Source organism: Stenella coeruleoalba (assembly GCF_951394435.1).
Source record: "Stenella coeruleoalba genome assembly, contig: scaffold_92, whole genome shotgun sequence".
Classification (NCBI taxonomy): Eukaryota; Metazoa; Chordata; class Mammalia; order Artiodactyla; family Delphinidae; genus Stenella; species Stenella coeruleoalba.
In genome coordinates this window covers 128,911-147,172 of record NW_027645961.1, presented here as the reverse complement: position 1 = coordinate 147,172, position 18,262 = coordinate 128,911, and the positions used below count along the sequence as shown (strand labels likewise).

The window sequence follows — 18,262 nt, the reverse complement described above, 5'->3', positions numbered from 1 at the left end:
CTGTGCTCATTTCAATCTCTGGTTTTATGCAGCAACCCAACTCACCTTTCCCCTTAAGCAAGCATAAGTTTGTTTTCTAAATTTGAGAACCTGTTCTGTTTTGGAATTCAGTTCCTGTGTAGCCAAGTTTACATTCCGTGTATTAGTGATATCTTATGATGTTTCTTTTTCTGTGTGACTTATTTCAGTTAGAATCATCGTACCTGAATCTACTCATTATGATGCTACGGGCCTGATGACATAGATTTCATTGCTGAGTGATACTGCATTTTACGTAAGTACCACAAGTTCTTTATCCATTTTTCACTTTCTGCGATGTTGAACATGTACTGTAAATGAGGTTCTTGTAAACAGAGCCGTCCCAAACTTTGGGGTGGCTGTGTCTTTTTGATTTTAATTTCCCTAAGCTATAGGACCATAAGTGGAAGTGCCCTAGGCTCTGTTGCTTTGTTTTTTAGATGTTTCAGGAAACACCATACACTTCTCCCGAGTGGTTGTTGGCAATTTACATCCCGCCCATCAGCGTAACAAGGCTCCCAGTTCTCCATGGCCTGTCCTGACTTTCTGGATTTTACACTTTTTTCAGATGGCCCTTTTGACCGGGGGGAAGTGAGACTTCATTGTAGTGCAGATTTCCTTTGCAAGCTTGCTTGGTTGGCCAAAAAGGGCGTATGCGTTTTTTCCTGAATATATTCAGGAAAAAACGCATACACCCTTTTTGGCCAAGTGCATCATTGTGGACGTTCTGCCTCTTTTCCTATGCTTTCAATGCAATTCCAGTCTACCTCCTGAAATCAGTTTCCTGCAATTCTGCCCTGCTTTCAAGTCCTCTTGGCAGCCTTACTTCAGTCTATTTTTGGACGATAGCTGTCATTTATAACTCTGCAGGTTTGTGCATTACAGTGCCCCTGAGCTCCTTTCTTCAACTTGCTTTCTTGTGACCTGGCCGCAACACCGCAGGATGGCTTCAGGCCCTAATCTGGTTCCGGCTCGGCTTGCTGAGCCTTTGGTTATTTCCTTTTCCTGGTGGGAAATGAGAGTTAAATTTGCCCGTCCAGACACCTCCAGCTAGTCTCTCATTGGTTCTCGCTATTCCTGTTCATCTTCCGCAGAAATTGCAAACTGGGCCAAACAGGAGGTTAAAGGCGCTGACTCTCCAAGTGGGGAGAGTGTTAGTAAAGCGTCTGGAATGTTGCACCCGAGTACCAGGGGAGGAAAACTGAGACATATTTGAACACGTCTCCCGTTCACATGGTTGATCATACTTGGGTTCCACATGCATGTTTTAGCTGAAGGAAGAATACCTTAAACATGGAGAGTTAAGACCCGTGTAATGGGTACCATGCAATATGACTTCAAAGGGTCTTCATTTACTCACCGAACCTCTCCAATCCTATCACTGCTGCGTTTATACCCCTGTACACATGCTTGATTCTCTTTCGGAGACATAGCAATCCATAGGTTTTAAGATACTTACTAGTCAGGTACATTCTTAGGCGTTTAATATGCGGTGTTGAGTCCATTTCGTTGAGCAAGGAGTAGCTCTTGTCTATTCCATATTTGACTTAAGGAACTTTATCTGTGCTCATTTCAATCTCTGGTTTTATGCAGCACCCCAACTCACCTTTCCCCTTAAGCAAGCATAAGTTGGTTTTCTAAATTTGAGACCCTGTTCTGTTCTGTAATTCAGTTCCTGTGTAGCCAAGTTTCCATTCCGTGTATTACTGATATGTTATGATGTTTCTTTTTCTGTGTGACTTACTTCAGTTAGAATCATCATACCTGAATCCACTCATTGTGATGCTAAGGGCCTGATGACACAGATTTCATTGCTGAGTGATATTGCTTTGTAAGTAAATACCACAACTTCTTTATCCATTTTTCACTTTCTGCGATGTTGAACTTGTACTGTAAACGAGGTTCTTGTAAACAGAGCCGTTCCAAACTTTGGGGTGGCTGTGTCTTTTTGATTTTAATTTCCCTAAGCTATAGGACCATAAGTGGAAGTGCCCTAGGTTCTGTTGCTTTGTTTTTTAGATGTTTCAGAAAACACCATACACTTCTCCCCAGTGTCTGTTGGCAATTTACATCCCGCCCATCAGCATAACAAGGCTCCCAGTTCTCCATGGCCTGTCCTGCCTTTCTGGATTTTACACTTTTTTCAGATGGCCCTTTTGACCGGGGGGAAGTGAGACTTCATTGTAGTGCAGATTTCCTTTGCAAGCTTGCTTGGTTGGCCAAAAAGGGCGTATGCGTTTTTTCCTGAATATATTCAGGAAAAAACGCATACGCCCTTTTTGGCCAAGTGCATCATTGTGGACGTTCTGCCTCTTTTCCTATGCTTTCAATGCAATTCCAGTCTACCTCCTGAAATCGGTTTCCTGCAATTCTGCCCCGCTTTCAAGTCCTCTTGGCAGCCTTACTTCAGTATATTTTTGGACGATAGCTGTCATTTATAACTCTGCAGGTTTGTGAATTACAGTGCCCCTGAGCTCCTTTCTTCAACTCGCTTTCTTGTGAGCTGGCCGAAACACCGCAGGATGGCTTCAGGCCCTAATCTGGTTCCGGCATGGCACGCTGAGCCTTTGGTTAATTCCTCTTCCTGGTGGGAAATGAGAGTTAAATTTGCCCGTCCAGACACCTCCAGCTAGTCTCTCATTGGTTCTCGCTATTCCTGTTTATCTTCCGCAGAAATTGCAAACTGGGCCAAACAGGAGGTTAAAGGGACTGACTCTCTAAGTCGGGAGAGTGTTAGTAAAGCATCTGGAATGTTGCACCCGAGTACCAGGGTACGAAAACTGAGACATATTTGAACACGTCTCCCGATCACATGGTTGATCATACTCTGGGTTCCACATGCATGTTTTAGCTGAAGGAAGAATACCTTAAACTTGGGTATTTGAAACCCGTGGAATGGGTACCATGCAATATGACTTCAAAGGGTCTTCATTTGCTCACCGAACATCTCCAGTCCTATCACTGCTGCGTTTATGCCCCTGTACACATGCTTGATTCTCTTTCGGAGACATAGCAATCCATAGGTTTTAAGATACTTACTAGTCAGGTACATTCTTAGGCGTTTAATATGCGGTGTTGAGTCCATTTCATTGAGCAAGGAGTAGCTCTTGTCTATTCCATATTTGGCTTAAGGAACTTTATCTGTGCTCATTTCAATCTCTGGTTTTATGCAGCACCCCAACTCACCTTTCCCCTTAAGCAAGCATAAGTTGGTTTTCTAAATTTGAGACCCTGTTCTGTTCTGTAATACAGTTCCTGTGTAGCCAAGTTTACATTCCGTGTATTACTGATATCTTATGATGTTTCTTTTTCTGTGTGACTTATTTCAGTTAGAATCATCATACCTGAATCCACTCATTGTGCTGCTAAGGGCCTGATGACATTGATTTCATTGCTGAGTGATATTGCTTTGTAAGTAAATACCACAACTTTTTTATCCATTTTTCAATCTCTGCGATGTTGAACTTGTACTGTAAACGAGGTTCTTGTAAACAGAGCCGTTCCAAATTTTGGGGTGGCTGTGTCTTTTTGATTTTAATTTCCCTAAGCTATAGGACCATAAGTGGAAGTGCCCTAGGCTCTGTTGCTTTGTTTTTTAGATGTTTCAGGAAACACCATACACTTCTCCCCAGTGATTGTTGGCAATTTACATCCCGCCCTTCAGCATAACAAGGCACCCAGTTCTCCATGGCATGTCCTGCCTTTCTGGATTTTACACTTTTTTCAGATGGCCCTTTTGACCAGGGGGAAGTGAGACTTCATTGTAGTGCAGATTTCCTTTGCAAGCTTGCTTGGTTGGCCAAAAAGGGCGTATGCGTTTTTTCCTGAATATATTCAGGAAAAAACGCATACGCCCTTTTTGGCCAAGTGCATCATTGTGGACGTTCTGCCTCTTTTCCTATGCTTTCAATGCAATTCCAGTCTACCTCCTGAAATCGGTTTCCTGCAATTCTGCCCCGCTTTCAAGTCCTCTTGGCAGCCTTACTTCAGTATATTTTTCGACGATAGCTGTCATTTATAACTCTGCAGGTTTGTGAATTACAGTGCCCCTGAGCTCCTTTCTTCAACTCGCTTTCTTTTGAGCTGGCCGCAACACCGCAGGATGGCTTCAGGCCCTAATCTGGTTCCGGTACGGCACGCTGAGCCTTTGGTTATTTCCTCTTCCTGGTGGGAAATGAGAGTTAAATTTGCCCGTCCAGACACCTCCAGCTAGTCTCTCATTGGTTCTCGCTATTCCTGTTCATCTTCCGCAGAAATTGCAAACTGGGCCAAACAGGAGGTTAAAGGCGCTGACTCTCCAAGTGGGGAGAGTGTTAGTAAAGCGTCTGGAATGTTGCACCCGAGTACCAGGGGAGGAAAACTGAGACATACTTGAACACGTCTCCCGTTCACATGGTTGATCATACTTGGATTCCACATGCATGTTTTAGCTGAAGGAAGAATACCTTAAACCTGGAGAGTTGAGACCCGTGGAATGGGTACCATGCAATATGACTTCAAAGGGTCTTCATTTGCTCACCGAACCTCTCCAATCCTATCACTGCTGCGTTTATGCCCCTGTACACACGCTTGATTCTCTTTCGGAGACATAGCAATCCATAGGTTTTAAGATACTTACTAGTCAGGTACATTCTTAGGCGTTTAATATGGGGTGTTGAGTCCATTTCGTTGAGCAAGGAGTAGCTCTTGTCTATTCCATATTTGGCTTAAGGAACTTTATCTGTGCTCATTTCAATCTCTGGTTTTATGCAGCACCCCAACTCATCTTTACCCTTAAGCAAGCATAAGTTGGTTTTCTAAATTTGAGACCCTGTTCTGTTCTGTAATTCAGTTCCTGTGTAGCCAAGTTTACATTCCGTGTATTACTGATATCTTATGATGTTTCTTTTCTGTGTGACTTATTTCAGTTAGAATCATCATACCTGAATCCACTCATTGTGCTGCTAAGGGCCTGATGACACAGATTTCATTGCTGAGTGATATTGCTTTGTAAGTAAATACCACAACTTCTTTATCCATTTTTCACTTTCTGCGATGTTGAACTTGTACTGTAAACGAGGTTCTTGTAAACAGAGCCGTTCCAAACTTTGGGGTGGCTGTGTCTTTTTGATTTTAATTTCCCTAAGCTATAGGACCATAAGTGGCAGTGCCCTAGGCTCTGTTGCTTTGTTTTTTAGATGTTTCAGGAAACACCATACACTTCTCCCGAGTGTCTGTTGGCAATTTACATCCCGCCCATCAGCATAACAAGGCTCCCAGTTCTCCATGGCCTGTCCTGCCTTTCTGGATTTTACACTTTTTTCAGATGGCCCTTTTGACCGGGGGGAAGTGAGACTTCATTGTAGTGCAGATTTCCTTTGCAAGCTTGCTTGGTTGGCCAAAAAGGGCGTATGCGTTTTTTCCTGAATATATTCAGGAAAAAACGCATACGCCCTTTTTGGCCAAGTGCATCATTGTGGACGTTCTGCCTCTTTTCCTATGCTTTCAATGCAATTCCAGTCTACCTCCTGAAATCGGTTTCCTGCAATTCTGCCCCGCTTTCAAGTCCTCTTGGCAGCCTTACTTCAGTATATTTTTGGACGATAGCTGTCATTTATAACTCTGCAGGTTTGTGAATTACAGTGCCCCTGAGCTCCTTTCTTCAACTCGCTTTCTTGTGAGCTGGCCGAAACACCGCAGGATGGCTTCAGGCCCTAATCTGGTTCCGGCATGGCACGCTGAGCCTTTGGTTAATTCCTCTTCCTGGTGGGAAATGAGAGTTAAATTTGCCCGTCCAGACACCTCCAGCTAGTCTCTCATTGGTTCTCGCTATTCCTGTTCATCTTCCGCAGAAATTGCAAACTGGGCCAAACAGGAGGTTAAAGGGACTGACTCTCTAAGTCGGGAGAGTGTTAGTAAAGCATCTGGAATGTTGCACCCGAGTACCAGGGTACGAAAACTGAGACATATTTGAACACGTCTCCCGATCACATGGTTGATCATACTCTGGGTTCCACATGCATGTTTTAGCTGAAGGAAGAATACCTTAAACTTGGGTATTTGAAACCCGTGGAATGGGTACCATGCAATATGACTTCAAAGGGTCTTCATTTGCTCACCGAACATCTCCAGTCCTATCACTGCTGCGTTTATGCCCCTGTACACATGCTTGATTGTCTTTCGGAGACATAGCAATCCATAGGTTTTAAGATACTTACTAGTCAGGTACATTCTTAGGCGTTTAATATGCGGTGTTGAGTCCATTTCATTGAGCAAGGAGTAGCTCTTGTCTATTCCATATTTGGCTTAAGGAACTTTATCTGTGCTCATTTCAATCTCTGGTTTTATGCAGCACCCCAACTCACCTTTCCCCTTAAGCAAGCATAAGTTGGTTTTCTAAATTTGAGACCCTGTTCTGTTCTGTAATACAGTTCCTGTGTAGCCAAGTTTACATTCCGTGTATTACTGATATCTTATGATGTTTCTTTTTCTGTGTGACTTATTTCAGTTAGAATCATCATACCTGAATCCACTCATTTTGCTGCTAAGGGCCTGATGACATTGATTTCATTGCTGAGTGATATTGCTTTGTAAGTAAATACCACAACTTTTTTATCCATTTTTCAATCTCTGCGATGTTGAACTTGTACTGTAAACGAGGTTCTTGTAAACAGAGCCGTTCCAAATTTTGGGGTGGCTGTGTCTTTTTGATTTTAATTTCCCTAAGCTATAGGACCATAAGTGGAAGTGCCCTAGGTTCTGTTGCTTTGTTTTTTAGATGTTTCAGAAAACACCATACACTTCTCCCCAGTGTCTGTTGGCAATTTACATCCCGCCCATCAGCATAACAAGGCTCCCAGTTCTCCATGGCCTGTCCTGCCTTTCTGGATTTTACACTTTTTTCAGATGGCCCTTTTGACCGGGGGGAAGTGAGACTTCATTGTAGTGCAGATTTCCTTTGCAAGCTTGCTTGGTTGGCCAAAAAGGGCGTATGCGTTTTTTCCTGAATATATTCAGGAAAAAACGCATACGCCCTTTTTGGCCAAGTGCATCATTGTGGACGTTCTGCCTCTTTTCCTATGCTTTCAGTGCAATTCCAGTCTACCTCCTGAAATCGCTTTCCTGCAATTCTGCCCCGCTTTCAAGTCCTCTTGGCAGCCTTACTTCAGTATATTTTTGGACGATAGCTGTCATTTATAACTCTGCAGGTTTGTGAATTACAGTGCCCCTGAGCTCCTTTCTTCAACTCGCTTTCTTTTGAGCTGGCCGCAACACCGCAGGATGGCTTCAGGCCCTAATCTGGTTCCGGTACGGCACGCTGAGCCTTTGGTTATTTCCTCTTCCTGGTGGGAAATGAGAGTTAAATTTGCCCGTCCAGACACCTCCAGCTAGTCTCTCATTGGTTCTCGCTATTCCTGTTCATCTTCCGCAGAAATTGCAAACTGGGCCAAACAGGAGGTTAAAGGCGCTGACTCTCCAAGTGGGGAGAGTGTTAGTAAAGCGTCTGGAATGTTGCACCCGAGTACCAGGGGAGGAAAACTGAGACATACTTGAACACGTCTCCCGTTCACATGGTTGATCATACTTGGGTTCCACATGCATGTTTTAGCTGAAGGAAGAATACCTTAAACCTGGAGAGTTGAGACCCGTGGAATGGGTACCATGCAATATGACTTCAAAGGGTCTTCATTTGCTCACCGAACCTCTCCAATCCTATCACTGCTGCGTTTATGCCCCTGTACACACGCTTGATTCTCTTTTGGAGACATAGCAATCCATAGGTTTTAAGATACTTACTAGTCAAGTACATTCTTAGGCGTTTAATATGGGGTGTTGAGTCCATTTCGTTGAGCAAGGAGTAGCTCTTGTCTATTCCATATTTGGCTTAAGGAACTTTATCTGTGCTCATTTCAATCTCTGGTTTTATGCAGCACCCCAACTCATCTTTACCCTTAAGCAAGCATAAGTTGGTTTTCTAAATTTGAGACCCTGTTCTGTTCTGTAATTCAGTTCCTGTGTAGCCAAGTTTACATTCCGTGTATTACTGATATCTTATGATGTTTCTTTTCTGTGTGACTTATTTCAGTTAGAATCATCATACCTGAATCCACTCATTGTGATGTTAAGGGCCTGATGACACAGATTTCATTGCTGAGTGATATTGCTTTGTAAGTAAATACCACAACTTCTTTATCCATTTTTCACTTTCTGCGATGTTGAACTTGTACTGTAAACGAGGTTCTTGTAAACAGAGCCGTTCCAAACTTTGGGGTCGCTGTGTCTTTTTGATTTTAATTTCCCTAAGCTATAGGACCATAAGTGGCAGTGCCCTAGGCTCTGTTGCTTTGTTTTTTAGATGTTTCAGGAAACACCATACACTTCTCCCGAGTGTCTGTTGGCAATTTACATCCCGCCCATCAGCATAACAAGGCTCCCAGTTCTCCATGGCCTGTCCTGCCTTTCTGGATTTTACACTTTTTTCAGATGGCCCTTTTGACCGGGGGGAAGTGAGACTTCATTGTAGTGCAGATTTCCTTTGCAAGCTTGCTTGGTTGGCCAAAAAGGGCGTATGCGTTTTTTCCTGAATATATTCAGGAAAAAACGCATACGCCCTTTTTGGCCAAGTGCATCATTGTGGACGTTCTGCCTCTTTTCCTATGCTTTCAATGCAATTCCAGTCTACCTCCTGAAATCGGTTTCCTGCAATTCTGCCCCGCTTTCAAGTCCTCTTGGCAGCCTTACTTCAGTATATTTTTGGACGATAGCTGTCATTTATAACTCTGCAGGTTTGTGAATTACAGTGCCCCTGAGCTCCTTTCTTCAACTCGCTTTCTTGTGAGCTGGCCGAAACACCGCAGGATGGCTTCAGGCCCTAATCTGGTTCCGGCATGGCACGCTGAGCCTTTGGTTAATTCCTCTTCCTGGTGGGAAATGAGAGTTAAATTTGCCCGTCCAGACACCTCCAGCTAGTCTCTCATTGGTTCTCGCTATTCCTGTTTATCTTCCGCAGAAATTGCAAACTGGGCCAAACAGGAGGTTAAAGGGACTGACTCTCTAAGTCGGGAGAGTGTTAGTAAAGCATCTGGAATGTTGCACCCGAGTACCAGGGGAGGAAAACTGAGACATATTTGAACACGTCTCCCGATCACATGGTTGATCATACTCTGGGTTCCACATGCATGTTTTAGCTGAAGGAAGAATACCTTAAACTTGGGTATTTGAAACCCGTGGAATGGGTACCATGCAATATGACTTCAAAGGGTCTTCATTTGCTCACCGAACATCTCCAATCCTATCACTGCTGCGTTTATGCCCCTGTACACATGCTTGATTCTCTTTCGGAGACATAGCAATCCATAGGTTTTAAGATACTTACTAGTCAGGTACATTCTTAGGCGTTTAATATGCGGTGTTGAGTCCATTTCATTGAGCAAGGAGTAGCTCTTGTCTATTCCATATTTGGCTTAAGGAACTTTATCTGTGCTCATTTCAATCTCTGGTTTTATGCAGCACCCCAACTCACCTTTCCCCTTAAGCAAGCATAAGTTGGTTTTCTAAATTTGAGAACCTGTTCTGTTCTGTAATACAGTTCCTGTGTAGCCAAGTTTACATTCCGTGTATTACTGATATCTTATGATGTTTCTTTTTCTGTGTGACTTATTTCAGTTAGAATCATCATACCTGAATCCACTCATTGTGCTGCTAAGTGCCTGATGACATTGATTTCATTGCTGAGTGATATTGCTTTGTAAGTAAATACCACAACTTTTTTATCCATTTTTCAATCTCTGCGATGTTGAACTTGTACTGTAAACGAGGTTCTTGTAAACAGAGCCGTTCCAAATTTTGGGGTGGCTGTGTCTTTTTGATTTTAATTTCCCTAAGCTATAGGACCATAAGTGGAAGTGCCCTAGGCTCTGTTGCTTTGTTTTTTAGATGTTTCAGGAAACACCATACACTTCTCCCCAGTGATTGTTGGCAATTTACATCCCGCCCTTCAGCATAACAAGGCACCCAGTTCTCCATGGCATGTCCTGCCTTTCTGGATTTTACCCTTTTTTCAGATGGCCCTTTTGACCAGGGGGAAGTGAGACTTCATTGTAGTGCAGATTTCCTTTGCAAGCTTGCTTGGTTGGCCAAAAAGGGCGTATGCGTTTTTTCCTGAATATATTCAGGAAAAAACGCATACGCCCTTTTTGGCCAAGTGCATCTTTGTGGACGTTCTGCCTCTTTTCCTATGCTTTCAATGCAATTCCAGTCTACCTCCTGAAATCGGTTTCCTGCAATTCTGCCCCGCTTTCAAGTCCTCTTGGCAGCCTTACTTCAGTCTATTTTTGGACGATAGCTGTCATTTATAACTCTGCAGCTTTGTGAATTACAGTGCCCCTGAGCTCCTTTCTTCAACTCGCTTTCTTATGAGCTGGCCGCAACACCGCAGGATGGCTTCAGGCCCTAATCGGGTTCCGGCACGGCACGCTGAGCCTTTGGTTAATTCCTCTTCCTGGTGGGAAATGACAGTTAAATTTGCCCGGCCAGACACCTCCAGCTAGCCTCTCATTGGTTCTCGCTATTCCTGTTCATCTTCCGCAGAAATTGCAAACTGTGCCAAACAGGAGGTTAAAGGGACTGACTCTCCAAGTCGGAAGAGTGTTAGTAAAGCGTCTGGAATGTTGCACCCGAGTACCAGGGTACGAAAACTGAGACATATTTGAACACGTCTCCCGATCACATGGTTGATCATACTCTAGGTTCCACATGCATGTTTTAGCTGAAGGAAGAATACCTTAAACCTGGGTAGTTGAAACCCGTGGAATGGGTACCATGCAATATGACTTCAAAGGGTCTTCATTTGCTCACCGAACCTCTCCAATCCTATCACTGCTGCGTTTATGCCCCTTTACACATGCTTGATTCTCTTTCGGAGACATAGCAATCCATAGGTTTTAAGATACTTACTAGTCAGGTACATTCTTAGGCGTTTAATATGGGGTGTTGAGTCCATTTCGTTGAGCAAGGAGTAGCTCTTGTCTATTCCATATTTGGCTTAAGGAACTTTATCTGTGCTCATTTCAATCTCTGGTTTTATGCAGCACCCCAACTCACCTTTCCCCTTAAGCAAGCATAAGTTGGTTTTCTAAATTTGAGACCCTGTTCTGTTCTGTAATTCAGTTCCTGTGTAGCCAAGTTTACATTCCGTGTATTACTGATATCTTATGATGTTTCTTTTTCTGTGTGACTTATTTCTGTTAGAATCATCATACCTGAATCCACTCATTGTGCTGCTAAGGGCCTGATGACACAGATTTCATTGTTGAGTGATATTACTTTGTAAGTAAATACCACAACTTCTTTATCCATTTTTCACTTTCTGCGATGTTGAACTTGTACTGTAAACGAGGTTCTTGTAAACAGAGCCGTTCCAAACTTTGGGGTGGCTGTGTCTTTTTGATTTTAATTTCCCTAAGCTATAGGACCATAAGTGGAAGTGCCCTAGGTTCTGTTGCTTTGTTTTTTAGATGTTTCAGGAAACACCATACACTTCTCCCAAGTGGTTGTTGGCAATTTACATCCCGCCCATCAGCATAACAAGGCTCCCAGTTCTCCATGGCCTGTCCTGCCTTTCTGGATTTTACACTTTTTTCAGATGGCCCTTTTGACCGGGGGGAAGTGAGACTTCATTGTAGTGCAGATTTCCTTTGCAAGCTTGCTTGGTTGGCCAAAAAGGGCGTATGCGTTTTTTCCTGAATATATTCAGGAAAAAACGCATACGCCCTTTTTGGCCAAGTGCATCATTGTGGACGTTCTGCCTCTTTTCCTATGCTTTCAATGCAATTCCAGTCTACCTCCTGAAATCGGTTTCCTGCAATTCTGCCCCGCTTTCAAGTCCTCTTGGCAGCCTTACTTCAGTCTATTTTTGGACGATAGCTGTCATTTATAACTCTGCAGGTTTGTGAATTACAGTGCCCCTGAGCTCCTTTCTTCAACTCGCTTTTTTGTGAGCTGGCCGAAACACCGCAGGATGGCTTCAGGCCCTAATCTGGTTCCGGCACGGCACGCTGAGCCTTTGGTTAATTCCTCTTCCTGGTGGGAAATGAGAGTTAAATTTGCCCGTCCAGACACCTCCAGCTAGTCTCTCATTGGTTCTCGCTATTCCTGTTCATCTTCCACAGAATTTGCAAACTGGGCCAAACAGGAGGTTAAAGGGTTTGACTCTCCAAGTCGGGAGAGTGTTAGTAAAGCGTCTGGAATGTTGCACCCGAGTACCAGGGTACGAAAACTGAGACATATTTGAACACGTCTCCCGATCACATGGTTGATCATACTCTAGGTTCCACATGCATGTTTTAGCTGAAGGAAGAATACCTTAAACCTGGGTATTTGAAACCCATGGAATGGGTACCATGCAATATGACTTCAAAGGGTCTTCATTTGCTCACCGAACCTCTCCAATCCTATCACTGCTGCGTTTATGCCCCTGTACACATGCTTGATTCTCTTTCGGAGACATAGCAATCCATAGGTTTTAAGATACTTACTAGTCAGGTACATTCTTAGGCGTTTAATATGCGGTGTTGAGTCCATTTCGTTGAGCAAGGAGTAGCTCTTGTCTATTCCATATTTGACTTAAGGAACTTTATCTGTGCTCATTTCAATCTCTGGTTTTATGCAGCACCCCAACTCACCTTTACCCTTAAGCAAGAATAAGTTGGTTTTCTAAATTTGAGACCCTGTTCTGTTCTGTAATTCAGTTCCTGTGTAGCCAAGTTTACATTCCGTGTATTACTGATATCTTATGATGTTTCTTTTTCTGTGTGACTTATTTCAGTTAGAATCATCATACCTCAGTCCACTCATTTTGCTGCTAAGGGCCTGATGACACAGATTTCATTTCTGAGTGATATTGCTTTGTAAGTAAATACCACAACTTTTTTATCCATTTTTCACTTTCTGCGATGTTGAACTTGTACTGTAAACGAGGTTCTTGTAAACAGAGCCGTTCCAAACTTTGGGGTGGCTGTGTCTTTTTGATTTTAAATTCCCTAAGCTATAGGACCATAAGTGGAAGTGCCCTAGGCTCTGTTGCTTTGTTTTTTAGATGTTTCAGGAAACACCATACACTTCTCCCGAGTGGTTGTTGGCAATTTACATCCCGCCCATCAGCATAACAAGGCTCCCAGTTCTCCATGGCCTGTCCTGCCTTTCTGGATTTTACACTTTTTTCAGATGGCCCTTTTGACCGGGGGGAAGTGAGACTTCATTGTAGTGCAGATTTCCTTTGCAAGCTTGCTTGGTTGGCCAAAAAGGGCGTATGCGTTTTTTCCTGAATATATTCAGGAAAAAACGCATACGCCCTTTTTGGCCAAGTGCATCATTGTGGACGTTCTGCCTCTTTTCCTATGCTTTCAATGCAATTCCAGTCTACCTCCTGAAATCGGTTTCCTGCAATTCTGCCCCGCTTTCAAGTCCTCTTGGCAGCCTTACTTCAGTCTATTTTTGGACGATAGCTGTCATTTATAACTCTGCAGGTTTGTGAATTACAGTGCCCCTGAGCTCCTTTCTTCAACTCGCTTTCTTTTGAGCTGGCCGCAACACCGCAGGATGGCTTCAGGCCCTAATCTGGTTCCAGCACGGCACGCTGAGCCTTTGGTTATTTCCTCTTCATGGTGAGAAATGAGAGTTAAATTTGCCCGTCCAGACACCTCCAGCTAGCCTCTCATTGGTTCTCGCTATTCCTGTTCATCTTCCGCAGAAATTGCAAACTGTGCCAAACAGGAGGTTAAAGGCGCTGACTCTCCAAGTGGGGAGAGTGTTAGTAAAGCGTCTGGAATGTTGCACCCGAGTACCAGGGGAGGAAAAATGAGACATATTTGAACACGTCTCCCGTTCACATGGTTGATCATACTTGGGTTCCACATGCATGTTTTAGCTGAAGGAAGAATACCTTAAACCTGGGTAGTTGAAACCCGTGTAATGGGTACCATGCAATATGACTTCAAAGGGTCTTCATTTGCTCACCGAACCTCTCCAATCCTATCACTGCTGCGTTTATGCCCCTGTACACATGCTTGATTCTCTTTTGGAGACATAGCAATCCATAGGTTTTACGATACTTACTAGTCAGGTACATTCTTAGGCGTTTAATATGCGGTGTTGAGTCCATTTCGTTGAGCAAGGAGTAGCTCTTGTCTATTCCATATTTGACTTAAGGAACTTTATCTGTGCTCATTTCAATCTCTGGTTTTATGCAGCACCCCAACTCGCCTTTACCCTTAAGCAAGCATAAGTGGGTTTTCTAAATTTGAGACCCTGTTCTGTTCTGTAATTCAGTTCCTGTGTAGCCAAGTTTACATTCCGTGTATTACTGATATCTTATGATGTTTCTTTTTCTGTGTGACTTATTTCAGTTAGAATCATCATACCTGAATCCACTCATTGTGCTGCTAAGGGCCTGATGACATAGATTTCATTGTTGATTGATATTGCTTTGTAAGTAAATACCACAACTTCTTTATCCATTTTTCACTTTCTGCGATGTTGAACTGGTACTGTAAACGAGGTTCTTGTAAACAGAGGTGTCCCAAACTTAGGGGTGGCTGTGTCTTTTTTATTTTAATTTCCCTAAGCTATAGGACCATAAGTGGAAGTGCCCTAGGCTCTGTTGATTTGTTTTTTAGATGTTTCAGGAAACACCATACACTTCTCCGGAGTGTCTGTTGGCAATTTACATCCCGCCCATCAGCATAACAAGGCTCCCAGTTCTCCATGGCCTGTCCTGCCTTTCTGGATTTTACACTTTTTTCAGATGGCCCTTTTGACCGGGGGGAAGTGAGACTTCATTGTAGTGCAGATTTCCTTTGCAAGCTTGCTTGGTTGGCCAAAAAGGGCGTATGCGTTTTTTCCTGAATATATTCAGGAAAAAACGCATACGCCCTTTTTGGCCAAGTGCATCATTGTGGACGTTCTGCCTCTTTTCCTATGCTTTCAATGCAATTCCAGTCTACCTCCTGAAATCGGTTTCCTGCAATTCTGCCCCGCTTTCAAGTCCTCTTGGCAGCCTTACTTCAGTCTATTTTTGGACGATAGCTGTCATTTATAACTCTGCAGGTTTGTGAATTACAGTGCCCCTGAGCTCCTTTCTTCAACTCGCTTTCTTTTGAGCTGGCCGCAACACCGCAGGATGGCTTCAGGCCCTAATCTGGTTCAGGTACGGCACGCTGAGCCTTTGGTTATTTCCTCTTCATGGTGGGAAATGAGAGTTAAATTTGCCCGTCCAGACACCTCCAGCTAGCCTCTCATTGGTTCTTGCTATTCCTGTTCATCTTCCGCAGAAATTGCAAACTGGGCCAAACAGGAGGTTAAAGGCGCTGACTCTCCAAGTGGGGAGAGTGTTAGTAAAGCGTCTGGAATGTTGCACCCGAGTACCAGGGGAGGAAAACTGAGACATATTTGAACACGTCTCCCGTTCACATGGTTGATCATACTTGGGTTCCACATGCATGTTTTAGCTGAAGGAAGAATACCTAAAACCTGGAGAGTTGAGACCCGTGTAATGGGTACCATGCAATATGACTTGAAAGGGTCTTCATTGCTCACCGAACCTCTCCAATCCTATCACTGCTGCGTTTATGCCCCTGTACACATGCTTGATTCTCTTTTGGAGACATAGCAATCCATAGGTCTTACGATACATACTAGTCAGGTACATTCTTAGGCATTTAATATGGGGTGTTGAGTCCATTTCGTTGAGCAAGGAGTAGCTCTTGTCTATTCCATATTTGACTTAAGGAACTTTATCTGTGCTCATTTCAATCTCTTGTTTTATGCAGCACCCCAACTCACCTTTCCCCTTAAGCAAGCATAAGTTGGTTTTCTAAATTTGAGACCCTTTTCTGTTCTGTAATTCAGTTCCTGTGTAGCCAAGTTTACATTCCGTGTATTACTGATATCTTATGATGTTTCTTTTTCTGTGTGACTTATTTCAGTTAGAATCATCATACCTGAATCCACTCATTGTGATGCTAAGGGCCTGATGACATAGATTTCATTGCTGAGTGATATTGCTTTGTAAGTAAATACCACAACTTCTTTATCCATTTTTCACTTTCTGCAATGTGGAACTTGTACTGTAAACGAGGTTCTTGTAAACAGAGGCGTCCCAAACTTGGGGTGGCTGTGTCTTTTTGATTTTAATTTCCCTAAGCTATAGGACCATAAGTGGCAGTGCCCTAGGCTCTGTTGCTTTGTTTTTTAGATGTTTCAGGAAACACCATACACTTCTCCCGAGTGTCTGTTGGCAATTTACATCCCGCCCATCAGCATAACAAGGCTCCCAGTTCTCCATGGCCTGTCCTGCCTTTCTGGATTTTACACTTTTTTCAGATGGCCCTTTTGACCGGGGGGAAGTGAGACTTCATTGTAGTGCAGATTTCCTTTGCAAGCTTGCTTGGTTGGCCAAAAAGGGCATATGCGTTTTTTCCTGAATATATTCAGGAATAATTTGCCCGTCCAGACACCTCCAGCTAGCCTCTCATTGGTTCTCGCTATTCCTGTTCATCTTCCGCAGAAATTGCAAACTGGGCCAAACAGGAGGTTAAATGCGCTGACTCTCCAAGTGGGGAGAGTGTTAGTAAAGCGTCTGGAATGTTGCACCCGAGTACCAGGGGAGGAAAACTGAGACATATTTGAACACGTCTCCCGTTCACATGGTTGATCATACTTGTGTTCCACATGCATGTTTTAGCTGAAGGAAGAATACCTTAAACCTGGAGATTTGAGACCCGTGTAATGGGTACCATGCAATATGACTTCAAAGGGTCTTCATTTGCTCACCGAACCCCTCCAATCCTATCACTGCTGCGTTTATGCCCCTGTACACATGCTTGATTCTCTTTCGGAGACATAGCAATCCATAGGTTTTAAGATACTTACTAGTCAGGTACATTCTTAGGCGTTTAATATGCGGTGTTGAGTCCATTTCGTTGAGCAAGGAGTAGCTCTTGTCTATTCCATATTTGACTTAAGGAACTTTATCTGTGCTCATTTCAATCTCTGGTTTTATGCAGCACCCCAACTCACCTTTACCCTTAAGCAAGCATAAGTTGGTTTTCTAAATTTGAGACCCTGTTCTGTTCTGTAATTCAGTTCCTGTGTAGCCAAGTTTACATTCCGTTTATTACTGATATCTTATGATGTTTCTTTTTCTGTGTGACTTATTTCAGTTAGAATCATCATACCTGAATCCACTCATTGTGATGCTAAGGGCCTGATGACATAGATTTCATTGCTGAGTGATATTGCTTTGTAAGTAAATACCACAACTTCTTTATCCATTTTTCACTTTCTGCGATGTTGAACTTGTACTGTAAACGAGGTTCTTGTAAACAGAGGCGTCCCAAACTTTGGGGTGGCTGTGTCTTTTTGATTTTAATTTCCCTAAGCTATAGGACCATAAGTGGCAGTGCCCTAGGCTCTGTTGCTTTGTTTTTTAGATGTTTCAGGAAACACCATACACTTCTCCCGAGTGTCTGTTGGCAATTTACATCCCGCCCATCAGCATAACAAGGCTCCCAGTTCTCCATGGCCTGTCCTGCCTTTCTGGATTTTACACTTTTTTCAGATGGCCCTTTTGACCGGGGGGAAGTGAGGCTTCATTGTAGTGCAGATTTCCTTTGCAAGCTTGCTTGGTTGGCCAAAAAGGGCGTATGCGTTTTTTCCTGAATATATTCAGGAAAAAACGCATCCGCCCTTTTTGGCCAAGTGCATCATTGTGGACGTTCTGCCTCTTTTCCTATGCTTTCAATGCAATTCCAGTCTACCCCCTGAAATCGGTTTCCTGCAATTCTTCCCCGCTTTCAAGTCCTCTTGGCAGCCTTACTTCAGTCTATTTTTGGACGATAGCTGTCATTTATAACTCTGCAGGTTTGTGAATTACAGTGCCCCTGAGCTCCTTTCTTCAACTCGCTTTCTTGTGACATGGCCGCAACAACGCAGGATGGCTTCATTCCCTAATCTTGTTCCGGCCCGGCATGCTGAGCCTTTGGTTAATTCCTCTTCCTGGTGGGAAATGAGAGTTAAATTTGCCCGTCCAGACACCTCCAGCTAGCCTCTCATTGGTTCTCGCTATTCCTGTTCATCTTCCGCAGAAATTGCAAACAGAGCCAAACAGGAGGATAAAGGGACTGACTCTCCAAGTGGGGAGAGTGTTAGTAAAGCGTCTGGAATGTTGCACCCGAGTACCAGGGGAGGAAAACTGAGACATATTTGA

General features: G+C 43.5%; 1 long non-coding RNA gene across 1 annotated transcript in view; it reads left to right on the top strand.

Annotated features, from left to right (window-relative positions):
* The first annotated feature begins 229 nt into the window (after positions 1–229).
* LOC307181431 overlaps positions 230–18,262 on the top strand; it is a 103,911-nt gene continuing 85,878 nt past the window's right edge. The window contains exon 1 of the long non-coding RNA XR_013826761.1: positions 230–274. This is a non-coding gene — a long non-coding RNA (uncharacterized lncRNA). The remainder of the gene's footprint in view (positions 275–18,262) is intronic.